At 45.4% G+C, this 21,728-nt stretch overlaps 1 long non-coding RNA gene across 2 annotated transcripts in view; it reads right to left on the bottom strand.

Moving 5' to 3' along the window:
- Nucleotides 1-21,095, bottom strand: part of LOC138737505 (uncharacterized) — a 37,710-nt gene extending 16,615 nt beyond the window's left edge. The window contains exons 1-2 of one of the 2 annotated variants that reach the window (XR_011340985.1): nucleotides 21,022-21,095; nucleotides 444-577 (exon numbers count right to left, since the gene is read on the bottom strand). This is a non-coding gene — a long non-coding RNA (uncharacterized lncRNA). Of the gene's footprint in view, nucleotides 1-443; nucleotides 578-20,900 lie in introns of both variants that reach the window. The other variant, XR_011340984.1, reaches the window with a different exon arrangement.
- Nucleotides 21,096-21,728: the final 633 nt, after the last annotated feature.

Genomic DNA, 21,728 nt, shown 5'->3' with positions numbered 1-21,728 from the left:
TTTAAGAGGCAGTGTTTCAAGAAGGCAGCTTCCATCATCAAATGCCTCTCAGGTCATGTCCTTTTTTCACTGTTACAAGGGGGTGCAGGAGCCCGAAGACCTGCTCAACATTACAAAAACAGCTTCTTCCCCTCCGCCATCAGGTTTCTGAACAGACAATACACCTATGGGCATCACCTCACTCTTTCTTTCTTACTGTAATTTATTGTAAATTTGCACTTTTTTCTGCACAATTCTTTTCCAGACATCAGAGCCACTCTCTGCCCCCATCTGACAGAATGAAAAGGTCACATGGCGCACAATATCCGGGTGAAGGCGACGTTTTATTGTCAGCAACAACATAACGTTTTGAACAGATTTAGTATTCTTTATTGATAGAGAGGAAAACAAATCTGAGGAGTTATAAAACTCCAACATTGTAGCCCCTGGAGGTAATCACTCACCTTGCTGCATTAACAACGTTGCATGCCAAGCCGTTCGAAAGACTAATGACTCCATTCTGGCAAAAGTGAACCATACCTCAATACAGAGAACCCTTACACCTTCCTCCTTGAGGCAAGTTCTCATCACAAGGTCACTGTGGAACACAAACAGAGAGTGTCATTGTTTCACTGCCAGTATCACACCTTTCCAATTGAACTGAGTGCCAGAAATAGATGCTGTGCTCCTCCTCCTCCTTGCCTATCTCCCTCCCCCCCCACTCCCCAACCACTGGAACTTAAGATGACAAAAGAAGATAGAAAAGAGAGGAACTCCATACAGTACTTAATCACTTTTGCTTGTCACTACTTGTTTTTCGGGTCCGTGGGGGTCCCACAGGTTAAGAACCAGATCAAAGTCGAGATACAAAGCACATGTTTATTTCGGGGATGCAAACGGGACAACAGGGTTGATATGCTAGGCAAATCTACACACACACACACACACACACACAGACAGACACACACACACACACACACACACAGAGTACATACACTTCGGATAATGAGGGAGGAACTGACAGAGAGTGGGGGAAATTACATGAATGTACACATTAAACAATCAGGATCAAGGTGATACTACGTGCCCCTACCCCTTGACCAGTACAGACACGGCTCCTGCAACCTAACCTTGGAACTCACCCCACCCAGTGAGAAAGGTGTTACTTAACGTGCCACAAAGAGTCCAAAAAGAGACAGAACAAAGGGGCACCTGGTCCTTTATACTTCTGTAGGCAGTACTGGGAAGGCCAATCACTAGGGGCAGGCTGGGCCAGTGACTCGAAGCCAAGTGCAAGGGCTCAGCAGGGGTCAGCCAAGGTGATTCGCCTGGGCCAATTGGGTGAAAGTCAGGGATGAGTCTGGGTGGGCTGTCTGGACTGCAGCATCTGGTAATTTAGGTGGGCCAATCGCCAGGGTCACCTTGATGGCTTGGGGTGAGCCTTTGACCTTGATTGGCAGGTAGCGGGTCCTCTGAACAGGAGCGCAGCTGCCTCTCCATTACACGATAACATGAGCTCCATTTCTGAAAATCAGTTCCAGCAACATCATGTCTGTAACAGAAGAGTAACACTGTTCATTGGAGCCATTATACCCTGAAAGGCAGAGGTTAAATGAGCATAGGAGGATCTACGCATTATGATCTACAAACATCTCAGTCCACACCAGGGAATCCAAACCATGTCAACTTAATGAAGATACTCCCAGACTACCACCAGCACATTTCCTGGTACACCACCAGGGGATCAAACACTCTCGATCCCAGTTACACCACCATCAAGGATGCTGACTGCTCCATTCCACAGCTGCACTTTGTGAAGTCAGACCCCAGTCTGCTGTCCTCCTTCCAGTCAGAAGCTGAAGACCATGAAACCAGCAGTGAAGAATTCACAGATATGGTCTGGGGAATCAGTAGAGCAGCTTCATGACTTTCTGGAGTCAGTGAACTGGACAACATTCAAGGACTTGGCAGTGAATCTAAACAAATGTGTCACAGCAATCATGACTCCATCAGGAAATGTGTGGGCCAGTGTGTTTCTACTCAGATTGTCCTGTTGTACCCGAATCAGAAGCCATGGATGAAGGCCAGATCAGGAGATTCAGAAAAATACAGAAAGTCTAGATACAACCCCCGGGTGACCATCACCAATACAGAGTCAATCCCTGACCATGCTTGAGTCTCAGATAGATGTATGATATCTGTGGCAGGGTTTCCACGCCATCACTTCTGATAAGGTGAAAGAAAGCAGTATGATTAACTATGATACATCTCTTCTGGTTGAGTTCAATGCCTTCTGTGCTCACTTCAAAAAGGAAAATAATGAAGACCCCCCCTCGTGAGCCCCCACAGACTTTGTACTCCCAGTCTCTGAGGCTGAGGCGAACAGAACGTTCAGAAGTGAAATCCTCAGAAAGCGCCTGGCCCAAACGATGCACCAGGCCGTGTCCTTAAACCCTGTGTGAGTTGTTGAGGACATTTACAATCTCTCACTTCAACAGTCAAAGATCTCATCATGTGAGCCACTTCCCGCGGGAGCTACCCGAAGTTAATGCACATCTAGGGTGTGGTCACCTCCCACCCTGTTGCAGGGGGTATCAAGGGGGCTCAGATGGGTGGAGTGGTCACAGCAGAGCTGGATATGCTCATGGGACCCTGGCCCAAAATCCTTCTTGGGAGCTGGTCACATGACAGCATGAGCCTCCTTGTAGAGATGACCACTGTGTCGCTTTGTGAGGCTCCAAGGCATTATTTATATAGACATCTCCTACACATCGTACACTTCCTTTTCCTAGTTGTCTGTTTTGCCATCCAGAACTGAGGGAGGTCCCCAGTGGAAGTCTCTTTACAAGGTAGCCCTCCCCTGTTACATTGGAGACCTGGGGTGGGAAAGTGTGGCACTGAGCTGTAACGTATAAAAGAGTTTTAAGTCAGTTTACTAACACTCCGACTACCTGTTATTTCTATGGCCAGGAGAAGACGGTATATAGGAAGGATGAGAGATTGCAGTCTCTATATCGGAAAGGGCCTGCTCCTGAAGTTCTGGCTAAACTCCAGTCCCAAGCTACTGATCTTCAGACACTCCGTGACGAGGGGGTTGGGTCGCTCGAGGGATTTCTTCGTCAATTTTCTCTTGCACCTGGCCAAGATGATCATTCATGGGTCCAGGCAACGGGAAGTCAAGGTTCAACCCAGGCTGACTGCTTGCCCATCTTCCAGGGTTACACCCGTTCCTGTGCGCCCCTGGAGAAGGGGCACATAGTATCCACGGATATGATGGGGGATTTCCAGGGCCAGTGGGTGCCACAGGGCTCGAGTGTGTTCTGGATGGTGATTATAATTTTAAAATGTCAATAGTGAGTAACTGAAATAATGTAACGTATTTATATGATTTCACTGAGCAAACCATTCTTGTAAACCATTCTTGTAAGGTGCTTCAAATGCACATCCATCATTCCAGTGCCCAAGGAACCTGCCTCAATGACTGTTGGCTGGTGGCACTGACGTCCACTGATAGCGATCGTGTGTTTATTGTCATCCGCATTGTGCAATGTACACATACACAGAAATTCTTCCTTGCTGCAACCGAACAGGTACTTTTGAAATAAAGAGATCTAAAGCCACAATACAATGACATTATATGTTTAATTAAATTGAAAATACAATAAAAACACAAAAAATAGATCATAGATATTCACAGTCCTCCTCGGGCAAAAAAATACAAGTGTCTTAGTGCATCAATCCTTTGGTGCTGTCGGATCAGTCCCTGATCAGTGTAACGAGGTGAGGTTTCAGACCCTGATCGCTGTTGGAAAGAAACTGGTCTTTTTTTTTAATACATTATTTATAATTTTTTAAACCATAATATTAGTTACATTACATTCAATTCTAAATTATTTCAAAAGAAATTATATGTGTGGTATATAATCATCCCTCCGCCCCTCCCACCTTCCCATCTCTCATCCCCCCACCTATAAAAGAAATGGGAAGAAAAACCAGAGTTAATAAAACATTTTTACCAGAGAGTCCATGGGAGGTCACCAAGAAGAGAGAGTCAATCATACGTGCAAACCCACATTTAGTAAAAGTGGGCTCCATATTTTCCAAAAAAAACCACACTATTTATCTAGCCGATTAATTTTCTGTAATGGTGTTCAACTACAGGGTTCTACGTGCCTTCTTTCTTGAACTTGGAGGTGCTGGTCTTCCACGTGAAGGGAGAAGGGAGAAGAGGTTGTAATCAAGGGTTTCTTTATGTCTTACTGTCTGCCTTCTTGAGGTGGTGCCTCATGTACAGTAGATGTCTTTGAGAGCTAGGAGACTGGAGCCGGTGATAGACTGGCAATGTTTATTACCTGCTGGATTCCCAAACCAGGCTGTGATGCAAGAGTCAGTGTACATTGCGTCATGCACCTGTTGGATTTGGGAGACGTGCCAAATCTCCGACGACTCCTTAGAAAGTAGCAGGCGTTTGTGGGCCTTCTTCACAGTTGGCTCGATGCGATGTTTCCAGAAAAGGTCTTCAGAGGAATTTGAAGGTGCTGACCCCCTCCACCTCCGCTCCATCAATTTGGACAGGTGTGAGGTCACTTGGCCTCTTCTTCTAAAATCAACAATAAGCTCCTTCATGTTGGTGAAATTGAGAGCAAGATTGTTGGGCCTGGCACCACCCAAACAGGTGCTCATTTTCCATCATATATTCTTACTCATGATTTTTCAGTAATTCAGCCAACACTGGTGGTGTTGTCAGCAAATTTGTAGATTGAGTTGAAGTTGAACTAAGCTACATAGTCATGGGTGTACAGGGAGTAGAGCAGGGGACTAAGCATTCAGCCCCATGTGGATGGTCAACATGGAGGAGGCGATGCCGATCCACACTGATTGGGGTTTCCTTTTGCTTGGTCATAAGTTTTGCTGGTATGAACACCAAGCTGTAGTCATTGAACATCAGCCTGATGCAGGCGTTCCTGTGGTCCAAGTGATTCTAACTCAGAGTGGCAGGTCAGTGAGATGGCGTTTGCCATTGACTTATTATGACATTTGGCAAATTGAAGTGGGTCCTTCCTGAGACAGGAGTTGATTTGTGCCATTACCAACCTCTCAATCTTCATCACACTGTATGTCAATGCCACTGGCCGACAGTTGAGAGTGTACTACAAGCCCCCAAATAGTAAACAGGAATTAGAGAAGCAAATATGCCAGGGGTTCACTGCCAGCTATAGGTCAAATGAGGCTGTCATAGTATGGGATTTTACATTCCCAAATATTGAATGGGAAAGTCCTAGTGCAAAGAATTGAGATAGGTTGAAATGGTCAAATGCGTGCAGGAATTTTTTTCCTTTGACAGTATGTGGAGTGTCCAACAAGGGAGCAGGCAATGCTTGAACTATTCATGGGAAAATGAGAGGTGCAAGTGGATGGTGTTTATGGATGAGCCTTTGGGAACCCTTGACCATTGTTTTATCACGTTTAAGATAGTTATGGAGAGAGACAGCACTGGCGTCACTAGGGGTGTGTGGGGGGTGCGGACCGCACCAGGTGTGACACCCTTAGAGGGGGTGACACCAAAATGATTGTTTACAAAAGTTTTGTGCAGTGTTTCAGTAGAAATTTAAAAAAAACTATCCCTGTAGTTAGTTATAACAACAAAAACATTTCTCGTAAGCCCATCTTCATGTATCAATGTACCTACATGGCTAAAACTCGATGCGCTCTGGCTAGAGCTGTCGTTATTACCCAATGACAATGAGGCTTTGAATCACATGGTCTCATGTGCACGTGCTACCAGCATGCGCTGTTGTTCTCGTTGCTGCTGGGGTTTTTATAGTTACTGTTTTTTGTCAAATTTTCTGGTGTTTTAGCAACACTAGTATTTGTGAACCTCTATCAATAACTTTTTTGAGAATGAGGTAGGATGATATTGTAATTTATAGGTGTAATTTATATACGGGAATTCTGATTTATGAGCAACATTTAGTACAAAAAAAATTACTAAGGATTCTGTAGGGTCAGGTACAGGAGGAGGTCCATGGTTGGGGGGGGGGGGAGGGTGACAGCATGAGTTACCGTACTGGGTGACACCAACTCTAGTGACACCACTGAGAGACAAGGCAGGACCATAGAACCATGAAACCATACAACAATACAGCACAGAAACAGGCCATTCAGCTCTTCTAGACCACAACATTCAGAATTGGGGAAAGGCTGACTTCAAGAATGAGCTCAGGATGGATGTAGCAGGTTGTCTGAAGGAGAGGTAATCTAAGGAAACTCAGATGTTTTGACAAGAGTCCAGGACATACCCACTCCTGTTAGAGTGAAGGGGCAGACATGCAACTGAAGGCAAGCCTGTACGGTGAGAAAAATACAGGATATGGTCAAGACCAACTTTATACCTGCAAGAGTTTCGGGCACAGAGGAACAAAACTAATGAAGGAAATCAGGAGGGCAAAGGGGGCAGGAGATAGCAGATAACATTAAGGATAATCAAGTCACGTTTATTGTCATCTGATTGCACAAGTACAACCCAGCAAAACAGTGTTCTCTGGTCCTCGATGCAAAACACACAGACACACAACCAGACATAACACACATACAGATAAACATATGCAGGACAAGTATTCATACATACAAATAATTAAATAAATATTTTTCATGCCTATAGGAGTCTCGGATGGTTTGTGTGAGCTGTTCCTTTGGTCGTTCCTCGTTCTCGTTGCCCACGGAAAGAAGTTGTTCCTCAGCCGGGTGTTATCGCCTCTGATACCCCTTCATCTCTTCCCCGATGGGAGCAGCTGATAGCTGCTGTGAAAGAGGTCCTCAAAGATTTTGCACACTGTCTTCAGACAATGATCCCGGTAGATCGACACGGTTGGCATAGCGGTTAGTGCAACGCCTTCACAGAGCCAGCAATTCGGACAAGACTGGGGTTCAAATCCAACATTGTCAGTAAGGAGTTTGTACATTCTACCCATGTCTGCGTGCCTTTTGTCCGGGGTCTCCAGTTTCCTCCAAATGTTCAAAATGTACCGAGAGTGTAGGTTAATGGGCGGCATGGACTCATAGGCGATATTGGCCTGTTACAATGCTGTATGTCTAAATTAAAAAAAATTAAAGATCATGTCGATGGGAGGGAAGGAGGGAGACTCCCGTGATCCTCTCTGCCACTCTTATGGTCCTGTAGATTGACCTCTGATCTATTTTTCTGCAGCAACTATACCACATTGTGATGTAGCCGGCCAGGACGCTCATGTACCTACATGTACTCCTGGAGAAGGTTGACATAATGGTGGCTGGTAGCCTTGTCCGCTTCTGTCTTCTCAGGATGTGCAGTCACTGTTGCACCTTCCTGACCAGTAGGGAGATGCTGAGTGTCCGCGATAGGTCACTAGTAAAGTGAACTCCAAGGGACTGATTCTCTCCACACTGTACACTACAGAGTTGTTGATATGTGGTGGAGGGTGGTGGTCCCTGGCCCTCCTCTGCAGGAGCCATCGACTGCATTCAGTAGTCCTCTAAATCAGGGAGCAGATGGGGGCGATTGTTTTAGTGAGCACATTTGCTCTGTCCACTGCAACAAGACTTCCCAGTGGTCAACCATTCTAATTCCATACACCGTTCCCGCAATGACATGCATGTCCATGGAGGAACAACACCTAATGCCCCATCTAATGTCGACTTCTCCAATTCCTGTTAACCTCCCTCTGCCAGTCTCTCTCCTTTCCTCCAGTTCCCCACCCCTTCCCTTCCTTTCCCACCTTTGATATCTCTTACCTGCTAGCTGGTATTCCTCCCCTCGCCCCTTCCTCCCTCCTCTCGTCTCCTCCCGCTTCCCACCACCTTTCTATTCAAATATCTACTTGCTTGTCCTTACACCTGATGAAGGACCCAGGGCTGAAACATTGGTTACCCGTTACTTCCTATCTATGCTGCATGACCTGCTGAGTTTCTCCAGCTCATTAGTGTGCGGCGCTTGACCCCCAGCATCTGCAGACCTTCTTGTTTAACTCGTGTGGCTCCCAGGCTCATCCCTGCAGCCCTTCTTGAAAAGAGGCACAACATTTGTTACCCTCAGTCTTCTGGCACCTCACTTGTACTTAATGATGTAAATCTGAGCCAGGGCATCTACCATATCTTCTCTAGCATATGGATGCACTCGGATACACCTGATGATGCTGTTATAATAATTTATCTTAATAAATGTAATGGCAGCACTGCCGCTGGTGTGAACCCACGAGGATTGAGGAGCGGAGATGCAGCGCTGCCGCAGGGTCCAACTGCCCAGTCAACTGCTATCAGCTCTGCACAGACTTTGAATGACTAACAGTGGTTTTATCTAAAATCTCGTGACGGCGGAGGGTCTGCGCCCAAGATGGCGGCACCTATGACCAGCAGCAGCATGAAGGGTTGCAGGCTCCAGGGGAGCGGAGGACTGGCACAGGGCACCAGAAAAAGGGGAGACCACCTCATCTGAGAAGGAGAAGCAGAAAGATGACCCAGGGGGACAGTGACCATGGTGGCAGACCAGTGAGGGGGCACTGAGACTGCTGGCGACTTGAGGCGAGGAACCCTCAGAGGTTGCGGACTGCTGGAGACTGGCTCGAAAGTGGCTGAAGAGTAACTGGGATGCGAAGGTGCTGAAGGGTCCCTGACTGTGTCGGAGGTTCGGATCTGGAACTCAGGTTGCCAATGGTTTGGATTGAATTCTGTGTGTCTGCGGAGGCTGCTTAAGTTCTGGAGGTGAGTCCACAGGCAATCAGTGTCTCTGTAGGGGTTGGGAGGGGGGGGGTCCTCTCTTTTACTTCTCCCTCTCTGAATGTAAAAAATGCTTCAGGCAATTTCTGCCGATGGCCAATCTGTCTGCCTTACAGCAGGCAAAAGCAATTTCATGTAATATGACCTTGTTTTATTACAATGACAATAAATTAAATCTGGAATCTTGAATGGGTCTGTGATTGCACTCTCAAGCCCCTCTGCACAATAGCAGGCTGCAATTTTTCACCTTTTAAATCTTCAATTTTTCTCTTAGTGAAAAACCTCACATCCACTCTAATTACACTCCATCTCCCACTCACTATCTATATCTCCCTGCAGACTCTCCCCATCCTCTGCACAGTTTGCCTTTCCACTTAATTTAGCGTCATCTGCAAACTTAGATGCGCTACACTTGGTCCCCTCCTCCAGATGGTCAATATATATTGTGGATAGTTGTGGGCCCAGCACTGACCCTTGCCACACTCCACTTCTCCACTGAATGCCAACCAGAGAAACACTATTTGTCCATATTCTCTGCTGCTTAACCAGCCCTCAACCCAGCTAGGATATTACCCCCAACTCCGTGAATCCTTATCACATATAGAAGTCTTTTGTGCGGCGCCTGGATATATGGGAGCGATTAAACTAGATTGACAGGGGGCTGGGATCTTACGGTGGACAGTGATAAGTCTTGCATTTTGGTCGGCCTGGGCAAGTTGGGCCGAAGGGCCTCTTTCCTTACAGTGCGACTCCGATTACTTGAGGATTCTCTACCACATCCACCCGCTGCCCTCGCTCCATCCCGGTCATTGTCTCCTCAAAGGATGTGAGTCACTTACTTGATCAGGACCTAACCTTCCAGAATCCATGCCGTGTCTGCTTGATAGAACAATTTCTATCCAGACAGCTCGCTGTTTCTTCCTTAAGGATAACATGAAGCATCTTCCTAACTATGGACCATATGTTCAATGCCTATGGTTATTTTATTTTATTCAGGTGCCTGCCTGCTCTTTACTCATCCCTTGACAAAGAGCTTAGCCCTGAAATGATGCTGATGTATCTTTATCTTTGCTACACAAAGAACGCTGGATGATTTGCTGACTTTCGTGTGTAATTGGCTAAACAGGTGCTCCTCAACTTACAGTGGGGTTGCATTCTGGCAATCCCATCGTAAGTCAAAAACATCGTGAGTTGGAAAAGAATACTGCACCTACTTTTTTTTAATAATTAAATTTTGAATACCTTTATTACGCACTGAAAGAAAAATTATTAATATCCATAACCAGAGGCCACAGTTTAAGAATAAGGGGTAGACCATTTAAAATGGAGTTGAGGAAAAACCTTTTCACCCACAGGGTTGTGGATCTGCAGAATGCTCTGCCTCAGTGGAGGCCAATTCCCTGGATGCTTTCAAGAAAGAGTTAATGGGGAGAAGGCAGGATATTTTGGACGATCAGCCATGATCACAGTGAACGGCAGTGCTGGTTCAAAGGCCTACCCCTGTACCTACAGCCTATTGTCTAAAGCACCCTGGGCATGAAGAAAGTTTGAAGCATTGAACTAAAATGCCCAACATTGCAAGTGAGTAGCGTACCTCATATCGCAAGCGTGGGAACGGATTGGAATTTAAAATTGAAAGTAACTTTGAAAAATCGTAAGCAAGATCATTGTAAGTAGGGGAGTGCTGTAGTTTCTTGTCCTTTGTCCACCACCATTTTTGAAGCTCCTGCCCTCATGCACATTTTACCCCTGCTGTCCCTATTTTTCTCCTTGTTATTCCTTGACTGTTCATCAAAAGCCCTTGGATGTATAATGATCCGTCTGCCAGTGCTATTTGACGACCTCTGTTTGTCTTTCCCTTGTAAGTCTCCCCACACACTTCACATATTCCCGATGGAGAAAATGCACTGGGTTTTCCACAAACATTCCTCACATGATAAAAATTACATTGCCTGGAAATTTCACCTGGTTGGTGAAGTTAAACGGGCACAGCAAAAGCACCTCCAAAACTCAGCCACCTGACTTTCAAAAAGTACAGATGAACTTGTGACTTCTGATGCATTGCTCGTTACCAGTGTGAGCCACAGATATAGTTCTTGGCATCTGCTTCCAACTGATGAAAGCCAAAGGATTAGTATCTCTGGGGGTGGAGGGGGGGGGGGAAATTAAAATATTACAGCAAGTGGGTACAGGAAACCTCAATGCACGTGGGGTTGCGAGTTGCTGTCTGTGATTGAGGTAGAAGCTATGCAAGTTTTCAAACCTCCATTAGATTAAGCATGAAGTAAAAGCAGTAAAAGAATCTGGAAATAGAATGGGTAAATGTGTGAAGGACTAGTCATTCAATCGAAGGTCATTGTGACTGCGATTGATGGATCTTTTCTACACTGAATCCTCCAATATGTGAGGAAATGGAGATGGTCATGTCATTAGAATGAGTGATGAGAGTTCATTGTCATAAACAAAACTACAATGTACAGACGCATCAAAATTCTGTGGATCAACACGTCTGTGCGATATACCAACTGCAATAACATACATCAAATCACCACACTTTGCTAAGACATAATAAGAGATTGTAAATATAGAAGGGTAGATGTATAATTTTTTTAAATTAATGCATGGTTCAACACCAAGATTTCTAAAATTGTTTTATTAATTTCTCCTACTTAAAAACATAGTTTTTTCCATCACAAGCAGTTTATACTAAATGTCTGACTTCCCACTTCCCACACTTCCCATTTCCCACACTTCCCAAAGCAAACCTGTCAGGGGTGAATATTCACAAAGTGGGAATTAGCATTTCACCTTAATTCCTTCAAGTTTATACCCTGAGGTACAGTGAAAATGTTCAATTTGTCTGCTATCTGGCACCAAGTTTAATACAAGTACAGCAAGTAAAACATAACACAGAGTGCAGTTACAGAGAGTGATCCGTTAGAAATGTGAGTTTCGTTTAAGAGTCTGTTAGCAACAGGGAAAAAAAAATCTGTCCTTGAATCTGATAATACATGATTTCATACCCATGGACCTTCTTCCCAATGAGACAAATGGTAGTGTGGACGGTGTGGGATGATCCTTCAATAGGTTGGCTGCTTTTCTAAGGAGCTGGGAAATGTAGATCCAGTTTTGCTATTATCTTATAATCTGAGTTAAGTGGAGATATTGGTCTATACGATGCTGATGTTAGTGGATCTTTCCCCGTCTTTGGTATTACTGTAATTATTGCTGTTTTACATGAATCTGGCATGTTTTGTGTTTCTTCAATCTGGTTCAATACTTCCAGGAGAGGAGGAATTAGTAACTCTTTAAATGTTTTATAGAATTCTATTGGGAGTCCGTCCTCCCCAGGCATTTTATTGTTCGGTAACTTTTTTAATATATCTTGTATTTCCTCTATTTCAAATGGTTTTATCAATTTGTTTTGCTCCTCTTGCAATTTCGGTAGTTCAATTTTAGCTAGAAACTCATCTATTTTGTCTTCTTTCCCTTCGTTCTCAGTTCGGTATAATTGCTCGTAGAATTCCTTAAAGTTTTCATTGATCTCTGTTGGGTTATATGTAATTTGTTTGTCCTTTTTCCTTGATGCCAATACCGTTCTTTTAGCTTGTTCTGTTTTAAGCTGCCAAGCCAGTATTTTGTGCGTTTTTTCTCCTAGCTCGTAATACTTCTGCTTTATTTTCATTATTTTCTTCTCCACCTTATATGTTTGTAATATTTCGTATTTTATTTTTTTGACCACCAATTCTCTTCTTTTTGTTATATCTTTCCTTGTTGCTAGTTCTTTTTCTGTACTTACTATTTCCCTTTCCAGCTGTTCTATTTTCTGATTGTAGTCCTTCTTCATCTTAGTTACATAAATTATTATCTGCCCTCTGATGAAGGCTCCCCCACTTTTCTTCTCTTTTTCTTTTTATTTATTTATTATTATTATTATTTTTTAATCCCTCCTCTTTTTTTCCCTTTCTCCCTTACTTCTCTTTTCTTCCCTCCTTTAGTTCTTACTTATACCTTATTTTTACTTCTTTATATGTATTTTGTCATCGTTCTTTGTTCTTGTTACATCTCTTCATCTCTCTTTCTGTCTTGCAGGCATTCTGCAAATTCTCGTGCTTTCTCCAGATCTGAGAACAGTCTGTTTTGCTCCCCCGGGATAACTATTTTAAGCACCGCTGGATATCTTAACATAAATTTTTAGCCTTTCTTCCATAGGATCGATTTTGCTGCGTTAAGCTCCTTCCTTTTCTTTTGGAGCTCAAAACTTATGTCTGGGTAGAAAATTTTTTTTTGACCTTTGTATTCCAGTGGTTTCTTGTTTTCTCTCATTTTATTCATTGCCTTCTCCAATATATTTTCTCTTGTTGTGTGTCTCAGAAATTTTACTAAAACGGATCTTGATTTTTGTTGTGACTGTGGTTTCGGGGCTAATGTTCTGTGTGCCCTTTCTATTTCCATTCCTTCCTGAATTTCTGGCATTCCCAGGACTTTTAGGATCCATTCTTTTATAAATTCTTTCATATCTTTGCCTTCTTCATCTTCCTTAAGACCCACTATCTTTATATTGCTTCGCCTACTATAGTTTTCCATTATATCCATCTTCTGAGCTAACAACTCCTGTGTTTCTTTAACTTTTTTGTCACTTTCTTCCAATTTTCTTTTTAAGTCGTTCACTTCCATTTCTATCGCCATTACAAGTTCTTTCACATTTTCTAATCTTTTCCCTACATCTGTTATAACCAGCTCTATTCTACTCACTTTTTCTTCTGTACTTTTCATTTTTCTTTTCATTTCATTAAATTCTAGTGTCAGCCATTCTTTTAATGCTTTCAATTGTTCTTGAAATTTTTAAATCTATGTACTGTCCATTTATTTTACCTTCTATTCCTCTGTGCAGAGCTTGGTTTTCTTCTTCTTCTGTGTCTGCTCTTGGGTTTGTGTCTTCAATTTCTCTTCCTTGAATCTGTGTCTCTTCTGATTTTCTTGTTGAGCTGCTTGTCTCAGTTTGTTGGGTATTTGTTTTTTCCATGGTGTCTTGATGCTGGTCCTCTTCTTCTGGGCTGGTTATCTGTTGTGTCTCTAGTTTCCTTTTTTCTTTCTCACCCCTCCTGTTCACGTTGCTTTCTTTATCTTCCAGCTGGGGGCCCTGCTGTCGGGCCTCTCTCAGCTGTTCGTGCTGTGGAGTTTTACTCCACAATTGGTCCCCCCTCCCATCGGTGTTCTCCTTGTCGTGCGCATCGCAAATGCACAATTGCGCACCCCTGTTTGGCCCCGTGAGCCATTTTTGTAGTCCTGTGGTTGGTGAGTTGTGACCCTGCAGGGTCTCCACTAACCTCGGGGAGTGGGCTCCTCTTTCCACGGGGAGTCCCTGCTTTTTCGTGCAGGTAAGGCCTTCACCTTTCTCTTCTGGCATCTTTCTTTCTTCTTTTCTTCCCATTGTTTTTGGCTTTTCTTTCTTAGGTGCCATTTTATCTACACCTTTATTTCTTATTTGTTGTGATTTGTGTGTCTGGGGCTTTGCTTTTTCTTCAGTTTTTTCCTTCTTTTCTGGAGAGGGCTGGTATTCTCCTTCCGGCCACTACTCCATCACATGATTCCCGATCAATGTATAAATATTCACAGCTACAGAGAGTGCATAAGGGACATTTATGTAGATAGTGGTAATAGAGTGGTTTATGGTTGGGGTTAGAGTAGTAGGGGGACATTTTTCAAACATTGTCGACAATTTCTAAGATCAAAATAGAACCTTGTGCATTAATTGCTTTGTTTTTTCAGGTGAGCCAGATAAAACTCTGTCTGCAACACAAAGTTTTAGTCTTTACTACGTTGATAACCAGACGAGCAATTTTAATGAAATGGAAAGATGACTCTTCACCTACCCATACCAGATGGTTACATGATCTATCATCTTATTTAAGCTGAGAGAAAATTAGATACAATATTAAAGTTTCAATTTGTAGAGATGTGGAGCCCATTCGTAGAATACGATCATGGCTGGAAGAATTAAGAATTTTTGAAAGTTCCGGAGATTCTCTATCCAACATCTGGAGGTTGCCATCTGTTCCATAATTTCCATTTTTCTATATAAATGCACCCTTGATGAGAGGGAGGGGGTTGATTGGATTTAGTTTTTAAGGTTTTCTTTTTGATCAATTTTTATTTGGATTAACTTGGCAAGTATTGGTTTAACATGGTTATCATAGACTAATTCAATAACTTGTTTCTCATGTGGATTCAAGAACTATCTAATGACGTTCTGTCCTTTTTTTTGTACTTGTAGGTATATGTTATGTGTTTCTTAAAATTTTGTATGCGTTTATATGTTAAACTCAATAAAAATATTTTAAAAATGAAAGCGTAGTATGGGGAGATTCAAGTCCCTGACAGCTTTCAGAAGGAACTGTTCTTGAACCTAGAGGTGCTGATCTTCAGGCTTCCGCATCTTCTGGTCCAAAAGTAGCAGTGAGAAGAGGTTGTGACCAGGGTGATGGGGTCCTTTATGATGATGGCTGCCTTCTTGAGGCAGCGTGTCCCACAGGTATCTTCACTGATGGACTTGGCTAGGTTTACCACTTGCTGCAGCTTTCTGCAGGCTGTGAAACACACATGGCCTGAGCCAGCTGGATCGGCCAAGGCAAGGCGGTTTATTTTCAGGTTTGATGGATTAGCAATCCTCACTGAAATACAATGTGAAAATACTTGGGAGACATTGGCCTTGTTGTTACACGAGATTCATACTTGCTATTCCTGGTCCGTTTTTCACTGACGTCCCACTTTGTTGGAATGCAATGACTGAGGAAATGGGAATAACACCTAACCCAGTCCATTGCTCCCCTCTTGTTCTTGGCATTAGCATTCAGCACCCAAATTAAAACTGTGATTCCACCTCCCTTCATTGACAGGGCAGCAGTGGAGTAGATAATTCCTTCAAGTTGCTGGGTTTCCACACATCGAAGGGTCTCTCGTAAAGCCAGCGCTACAAACCAACTGTGAAGAAGGGACACCAATGCCTCGATTTTCAAAATGCCTGAGGATATTTAGAACGTTGACGTGTACTCTATCGAACTTCTACAGGTGAACTCTAGAAACGACACTGACTCGTGGTGTCACAGTCTGGTTTGGAAACTCAAGGGCTCAGGAATGCACAAGGCTGTGGACAGTGGCAAACTCAATCATCACTGAGGGCAGCCAACATCATGAAGGACTCCCGTCACCCTGGTCGCAACCTCTTCTCACAGCTACCTTCCGGTAAAAGGAGCAACATGCAAGAATCCATGTTCTTTGCTTTCTTCAATTTGCATTGGTGCGAAAATTAGAAAACGAAAAAGTTTTTCTTGTTCTGGTTAAAAACTGGAAGTTTTGCAATTTTGTAAGTCACATAACAGAACCCCTTTGTAAATGGGCCAGTGGTTCCAGGTGTTGTCGTATTTTTTCTGTAGATTCACAAGACCAGACACAAAACAATCTCCCGACACCTCTGAATTAATGTATGTGTCTGCTGATCCTTCCCAATGATTGGGGAATGGTGCAGATGTACCTTGTTCTTCCGTCTGTATGATTGGACGGCACCGTGAGAGGAAGCTCATCTCTGAACCTCATGTCTCTGAGACAGTTGGCAGGATGTAAAGTGCATGGACCATGCAATGGTGAACATTTCACAATATAAACATTCCTTCAAACTCCATCCCAATCTGTTCAGACAGAGATCAGGGAAGCACAGGGCCAGCCTGTTGACTGAGTGTCGGTGTTGAGTGACATGCCCAAAATTAACTAAAACTGCTGCTTGACCATGATACACCTCATCCCCACACCCCCACCCCACCTCCAATTTCTGTACATTCATGTGTTTATCTGGCAACCTCTTAACGCCACTCTTGCATCTGCTTCCACCTGCCTCTTGCAGCAGGTTCCAGGCACCCACCACTCTCTGCAGAAAACATGACCTGCACATCTTCCTTAAAATTCCTCCTCTGCATCTTAAACGCATGTCCTCTGGGATTTGACTTTTATTCCCTGGAAAAAGATTCCAAATATCAACCCAATCTGCACTTTTCATAAGTGCATAAACTTCTGTCCGGTTTCTTTGCAGCCTCTGACACTCCAGAGAAAACAATCAGATTATGGTCATGTACATTGTACACTGTACTTATTCACCAAAATTCTGATTGTCGTTGAAGAGATACGTTAAACAAAAAAATAGCCCATGTTAAGTTAAACCCAAAAGAAATAATAAACAAAATATGACAGAAGATAAAAATTTGCAGTTATCTACCTCACCACAGTCCACAGTTTCCCCCTCTCCACGGTCCATCTCCCTACCGTCTCCCCCTCTCCACAGACCATCTCCCTACAGTCTCCCCTCTCCACAGTCCATCTCCCTACAGTCTCCACCTCTCCACAGTCCATCTCCCTACAGTCTCCCCCTCTCCACAGTCCATCTCCCTACAGTCTCCCCCTCTCCACAGTCCATCTCCCTACAGTTTCCCCACATCACAATTCCTCCCTACAGTTTCCAGCTCACTACAGTCCAACCCCCTACAGTCTCCCTTCCACAATTCATCTTCCTAGTCCCTCCTCACCACAGTCCATCTCTCTAGTCTCCCCGTCTTCACAGTCCATCTCCCTACAGTCTCCGCTCTCCACAGACCATCTCCCTACAGTCTCCCCCTCACCACAGTCCATCTCCCTACAGCCTCCCCTCTCCACAGTGCATCTCCTTACAGTCCCCCCTCACCACAGTCCATCTCCCTACAGTTTCCACTCATCACAGTTCATCTCCCATCTCCCCCTCTCCACAGTCCCTCCCTACAGTCTCCCCCTCTCCAAAGTCCATCTCCCTACAGTCTCCACCTCTCCACAGTCCATCCCCCTACAGTTTCCCCCTGTCGACAGACCATCTCCCTACAGTCTCCCCTCATCACAGTCCATCTCCCTACAGTCTCCCCCTCTCAACAGTCCATCTCCCTACAGTCTCCCCTCATCACAATTCCTCCCTACAGTTTCCAGCTCACTACAGTCCAACTCCCTACAGTCTCCCCTCCACAATTCATCTCCCTAGTCCCTCCTCACCACAGTCCATCTCCCTACAGTCTCCACCGCTCCACAGTCCATCTCCCCACAGTCTCCACCTCTCCACAGTCCATCTCCCTACAGTCTCCCCCTCTCCACAGTCCATCACCTTACAGTCTCCCCTCTCCACAGACCATCTCCCTACAGTCTCCCCCTCACCACAGTCCATCTCCCTACAGCCTCCCCTCTCCACAGTGCATCTCCTTACAGTCCCCCCTCACCACAGTCCATCTCCCTACAGTTTCCACTCATCACAGTTCATCTCCCATCTCCCCCTCTCCACAGTCCCTCCCTACAGTCTCCCCCTCTCCAAAGTCCATCTCCCTACAGTCTCCACCTCTCCACAGTCCATCCCCCTACAGTTTCCCCCTGTCGACAGACCATCTCCCTACAGTCTCCCCTCATCACAGTCCATCTCCCTACAGTCTCCCCCTCTCAACAGTCCATCTCCCTACAGTCTCCCCTCATCACAATTCCTCCCTACAGTTTCCAGCTCACTACAGTCCAACTCCCTACAGTCTCCCCTCCACAATTCATCTCCCTAGTCCCTCCTCACCACAGTCCATCTCCCTACAGTCTCCACCGCTCCACAGTCCATCTCCCCACAGTCTCCACCTCTCCACAGTCCATCTCCCTACAGTCTCCCCCTCTCCACAGTCCATCACCTTACAGTCTCCCCTCTCCACAGTGCATCTCCCTACAGTCTCCCCCTCTCCACAGTCCATCTCCCTACAGTCTCTCCCCTCCACAGTCCATCTCCCTACAATCTTCCCCTCACCACAATTCCTCCCTACAGTTTCCAGCTCACAACAGTTAATCTCCCTACAGTCTCCCCTCCAGAATTCATCACCCTACAGTCTCCCCCCTCCACAGTCCATCTCGCTACAATCTCCCCCTCATCACAATTCCTCCCTACAGTTTCCAGCTCACTACAGTCCATCTCCCTACAGTCTCCCCCTCCACAATTTATCTCCCTACAGTCTCCCCCTTTCCACAGTCCATCTTCCTCCAGTTTTCCCCTCAGCACAGTTAATCCCCCTACAGTCTCCCCTCATCACAGTTCATCTCTCTAGTCACTCCCTCACCACAGTCCATCTCCTTACAGTCCCCCTCACCACAGTCCATCTCCCTACGGTTTCCCCTCATCACAATTCATCTCCCTAGTCACCCACTCACCACAGTCCATGTCCCTATAATATCCCCAAATCACAGTTCATCTCCCTAGTCACCCCTCAACACAGTCCATCTCCCTACAGCCTCCCCTCATCACAGTTCATCTCCATAGTCACCCCCTCACCACAGTCCATCTCCCTACAGTCTCCCCCTCTCCACAGTCCATCTCCCTACAGTCTCCCCTCATCACAGTTCATCTCCCTAGTCACCCACTCACCACAGTCCATGTCCCTATAATATCCCCAAATCACAGTTCATCTCCCTAGTCACCCCTCAACACAGTCCATCTCCCTACAGCCTCCCCTCATCACAGTTCATCTCCATAGTCACCCCCTCACCACAGTCCATCTCCCTACAGTCTCCCCCTCTCCACAGTCCATCTCCCTACAGTCTCCATCTCTACAAAGTCCATCTCCCAACAGTCTCCCCCTCTCCCTACAGTTTCCCCTCATCACATTTCATCTCCCTAGTCCCCCCCTCACCACAGTCCATCTCCCTACAGTCTCCACCTCTCCACAGTCCATCTTCCTAGTCTCCACCTCTCCACAGTCCATCTCCCTACAGTCTCCCCTCTCCCTACAGATTTCCCCTCAGCAGTTCATCTCCCTAGTCATCCATCACCATTCATCTCCCTAGTTCCCCCCCTCACCACAGTCCATCTCCTTACAGTCCCCCCTCATCACAGTCCATCTCCCTACAGACTTCCCTCTCCACAGTCCATCTCCCTACAGTCTCCCCTCTCCACAGTCCATCTCCCTACTGTCTCCACCTCTACACAGTCCATCTCCCCCTCTGTCTCTGTCTCTCCCTATTTCTATGTCTCTTTTTCTCCAGCTTCACACCCCCTCCCTTCCCTCACTGATCAGATACCTACTCCCTCCTCCTCTCACTCCTCAGCATTGTCTACTATATTCCCACCCAAATCCTTTTACCTGTTGATCTGGACTCATCCCCCACCTCATCCTCCCTCCTATTCTACTCCCCCTCATCCTACCTACTCTTTCCTCATCCTCTTGATGTTGGGCTCAGCCCCAAAACATTGGTTTCCATTTACTTCCAATAGGTGTAGTATCACCTATGGAGTTTCTCTAGTACATTTGTGCATTGCACTACAATCACAGCATCTGCAGACCTTCCTGCTTAACTAAATTGTTCACTCTCTTCGACAACACTCTACAGGGTCCTACCATCCACTTTGTAAGTCCTGCTCTGGTTTGACTGACCAGAGTGCACCTCTTTGCGCTTGCCAGAGTTAAATTCCATTTGCTACTCCTTGCCCCACCTTCTCAACTGATCCATATCCTGTTGTACTCCAATATGTTTCCTTACTGTCCATCTCACCACTAATTATGGTGTTCTCCACGTGCTTACTAATCACGCCAACTACACATCCATTAAAATTGTTAATATGGATGACAAACAGAAATGGGTCCAGTCAACACTACTGGATACAGGCCTCCAATCAAAGAAACATCACTCCACTACCACCCTCTACCTCCTTCCACTGAGCCAGGTTTGTATCCAATGGGCCAGCTCACTTTCGCTTCCAGGTGATTAAACCTTCCAAACTAATATGCCATGAGGGACCTTGTTAAAAACTTTGCAATATTCACTTCCCTGCCCTCTCAACCCTCAAATAAACAGTCAGATAAGTGAGCCACGATCTCCCAACACGAATCCACACTGACCACCTCCAATCAGTTCCTTTCTATCCAGACCCTGCTGGATCCTGCCCCTCCAGGAATTTTCCAACCACTGACATCAGGCTCATAAGCCGATAGTTCTCTTGCTGCCCTTGTGAAATAATGACACAACATTAGCCACCTTCCTGTGTTCCGGCACTTCGCCCGAAGCTAATGATGATGGAAATATCTCCAAAATATGTCCAAATTCATCCCCCACTTCCCTTAAGGTGCAAGGATGCACTTCACCAGGTCCTGTGGATTTGTCCACTTTGTGGCAGACTGAGCGGCGGGACGACTGCACGGCTGCACGGGCAAAATCGCCGCAACGAGTGGCCAGTACAGAATGGTGTAGGCTCCCCTTCTTTACCCAGGAGAAGCCCGTGTTTGCAGATTCTCGTGGGTTGCTAGAACGTGTTGCTTCCCTGCTGGCATGTTACCAGAGAGACAATGACTCTGCAGTGCGCTAACTTCACTCCCCTTTGTTAGGCTCGCTGACATCACTCCCCTTTATGAAGTATGCTGACATCACTCACCTTTATGAGACGCTGACATCACTCCCCTTTATGAAGTGTGCTGACATCACTCCCCTTCATGAAGTGTGCTGACATCACTCACCTTTATGAAACGCGCTGACATCACTCCCCTTTATGAGACGCACTGACATCACTCCCCTTATGAGACGTGCTGATATCACTCCCCTTTATGAAGCGCGCTGACATCACTCCACTTTATAAAGTGTGCTGATATCACTCCCCTTTATGAGACGCACTGCCATCACTCCCCTTTATAAAGTGTGCTGACATCACTCCCCTTTATGAGACGCTGACATCACTCCCCTTTATGAATTGTGCTGACATCACTCCCCTATATGAGACACTGACATCACTCCCCTTTATGAAGTGTGCTGACATCACTCCCCTTCATGAAGTGTGCTGACATCACTCACCTTTATGAAGCGTGCTGACATCACTCCCCTTAATGAGATGCGCTGACATCACTCCCCTTTATGAGACACACTGACATCACTCCCCTTTATGAGACGTGCTGACATCACTCCCCTTTATGAAGTGTGCT

The sequence above is a fragment of the Narcine bancroftii genome, chromosome 6 (genome assembly GCF_036971445.1).
Source record: "Narcine bancroftii isolate sNarBan1 chromosome 6, sNarBan1.hap1, whole genome shotgun sequence".
Lineage (NCBI taxonomy): Eukaryota > Metazoa > Chordata > Chondrichthyes > Torpediniformes > Narcinidae > Narcine > Narcine bancroftii.
The sequence above is the reverse complement of the archived record's forward strand: the minus strand, read 5'-3'. Positions and strand labels throughout refer to the sequence as shown.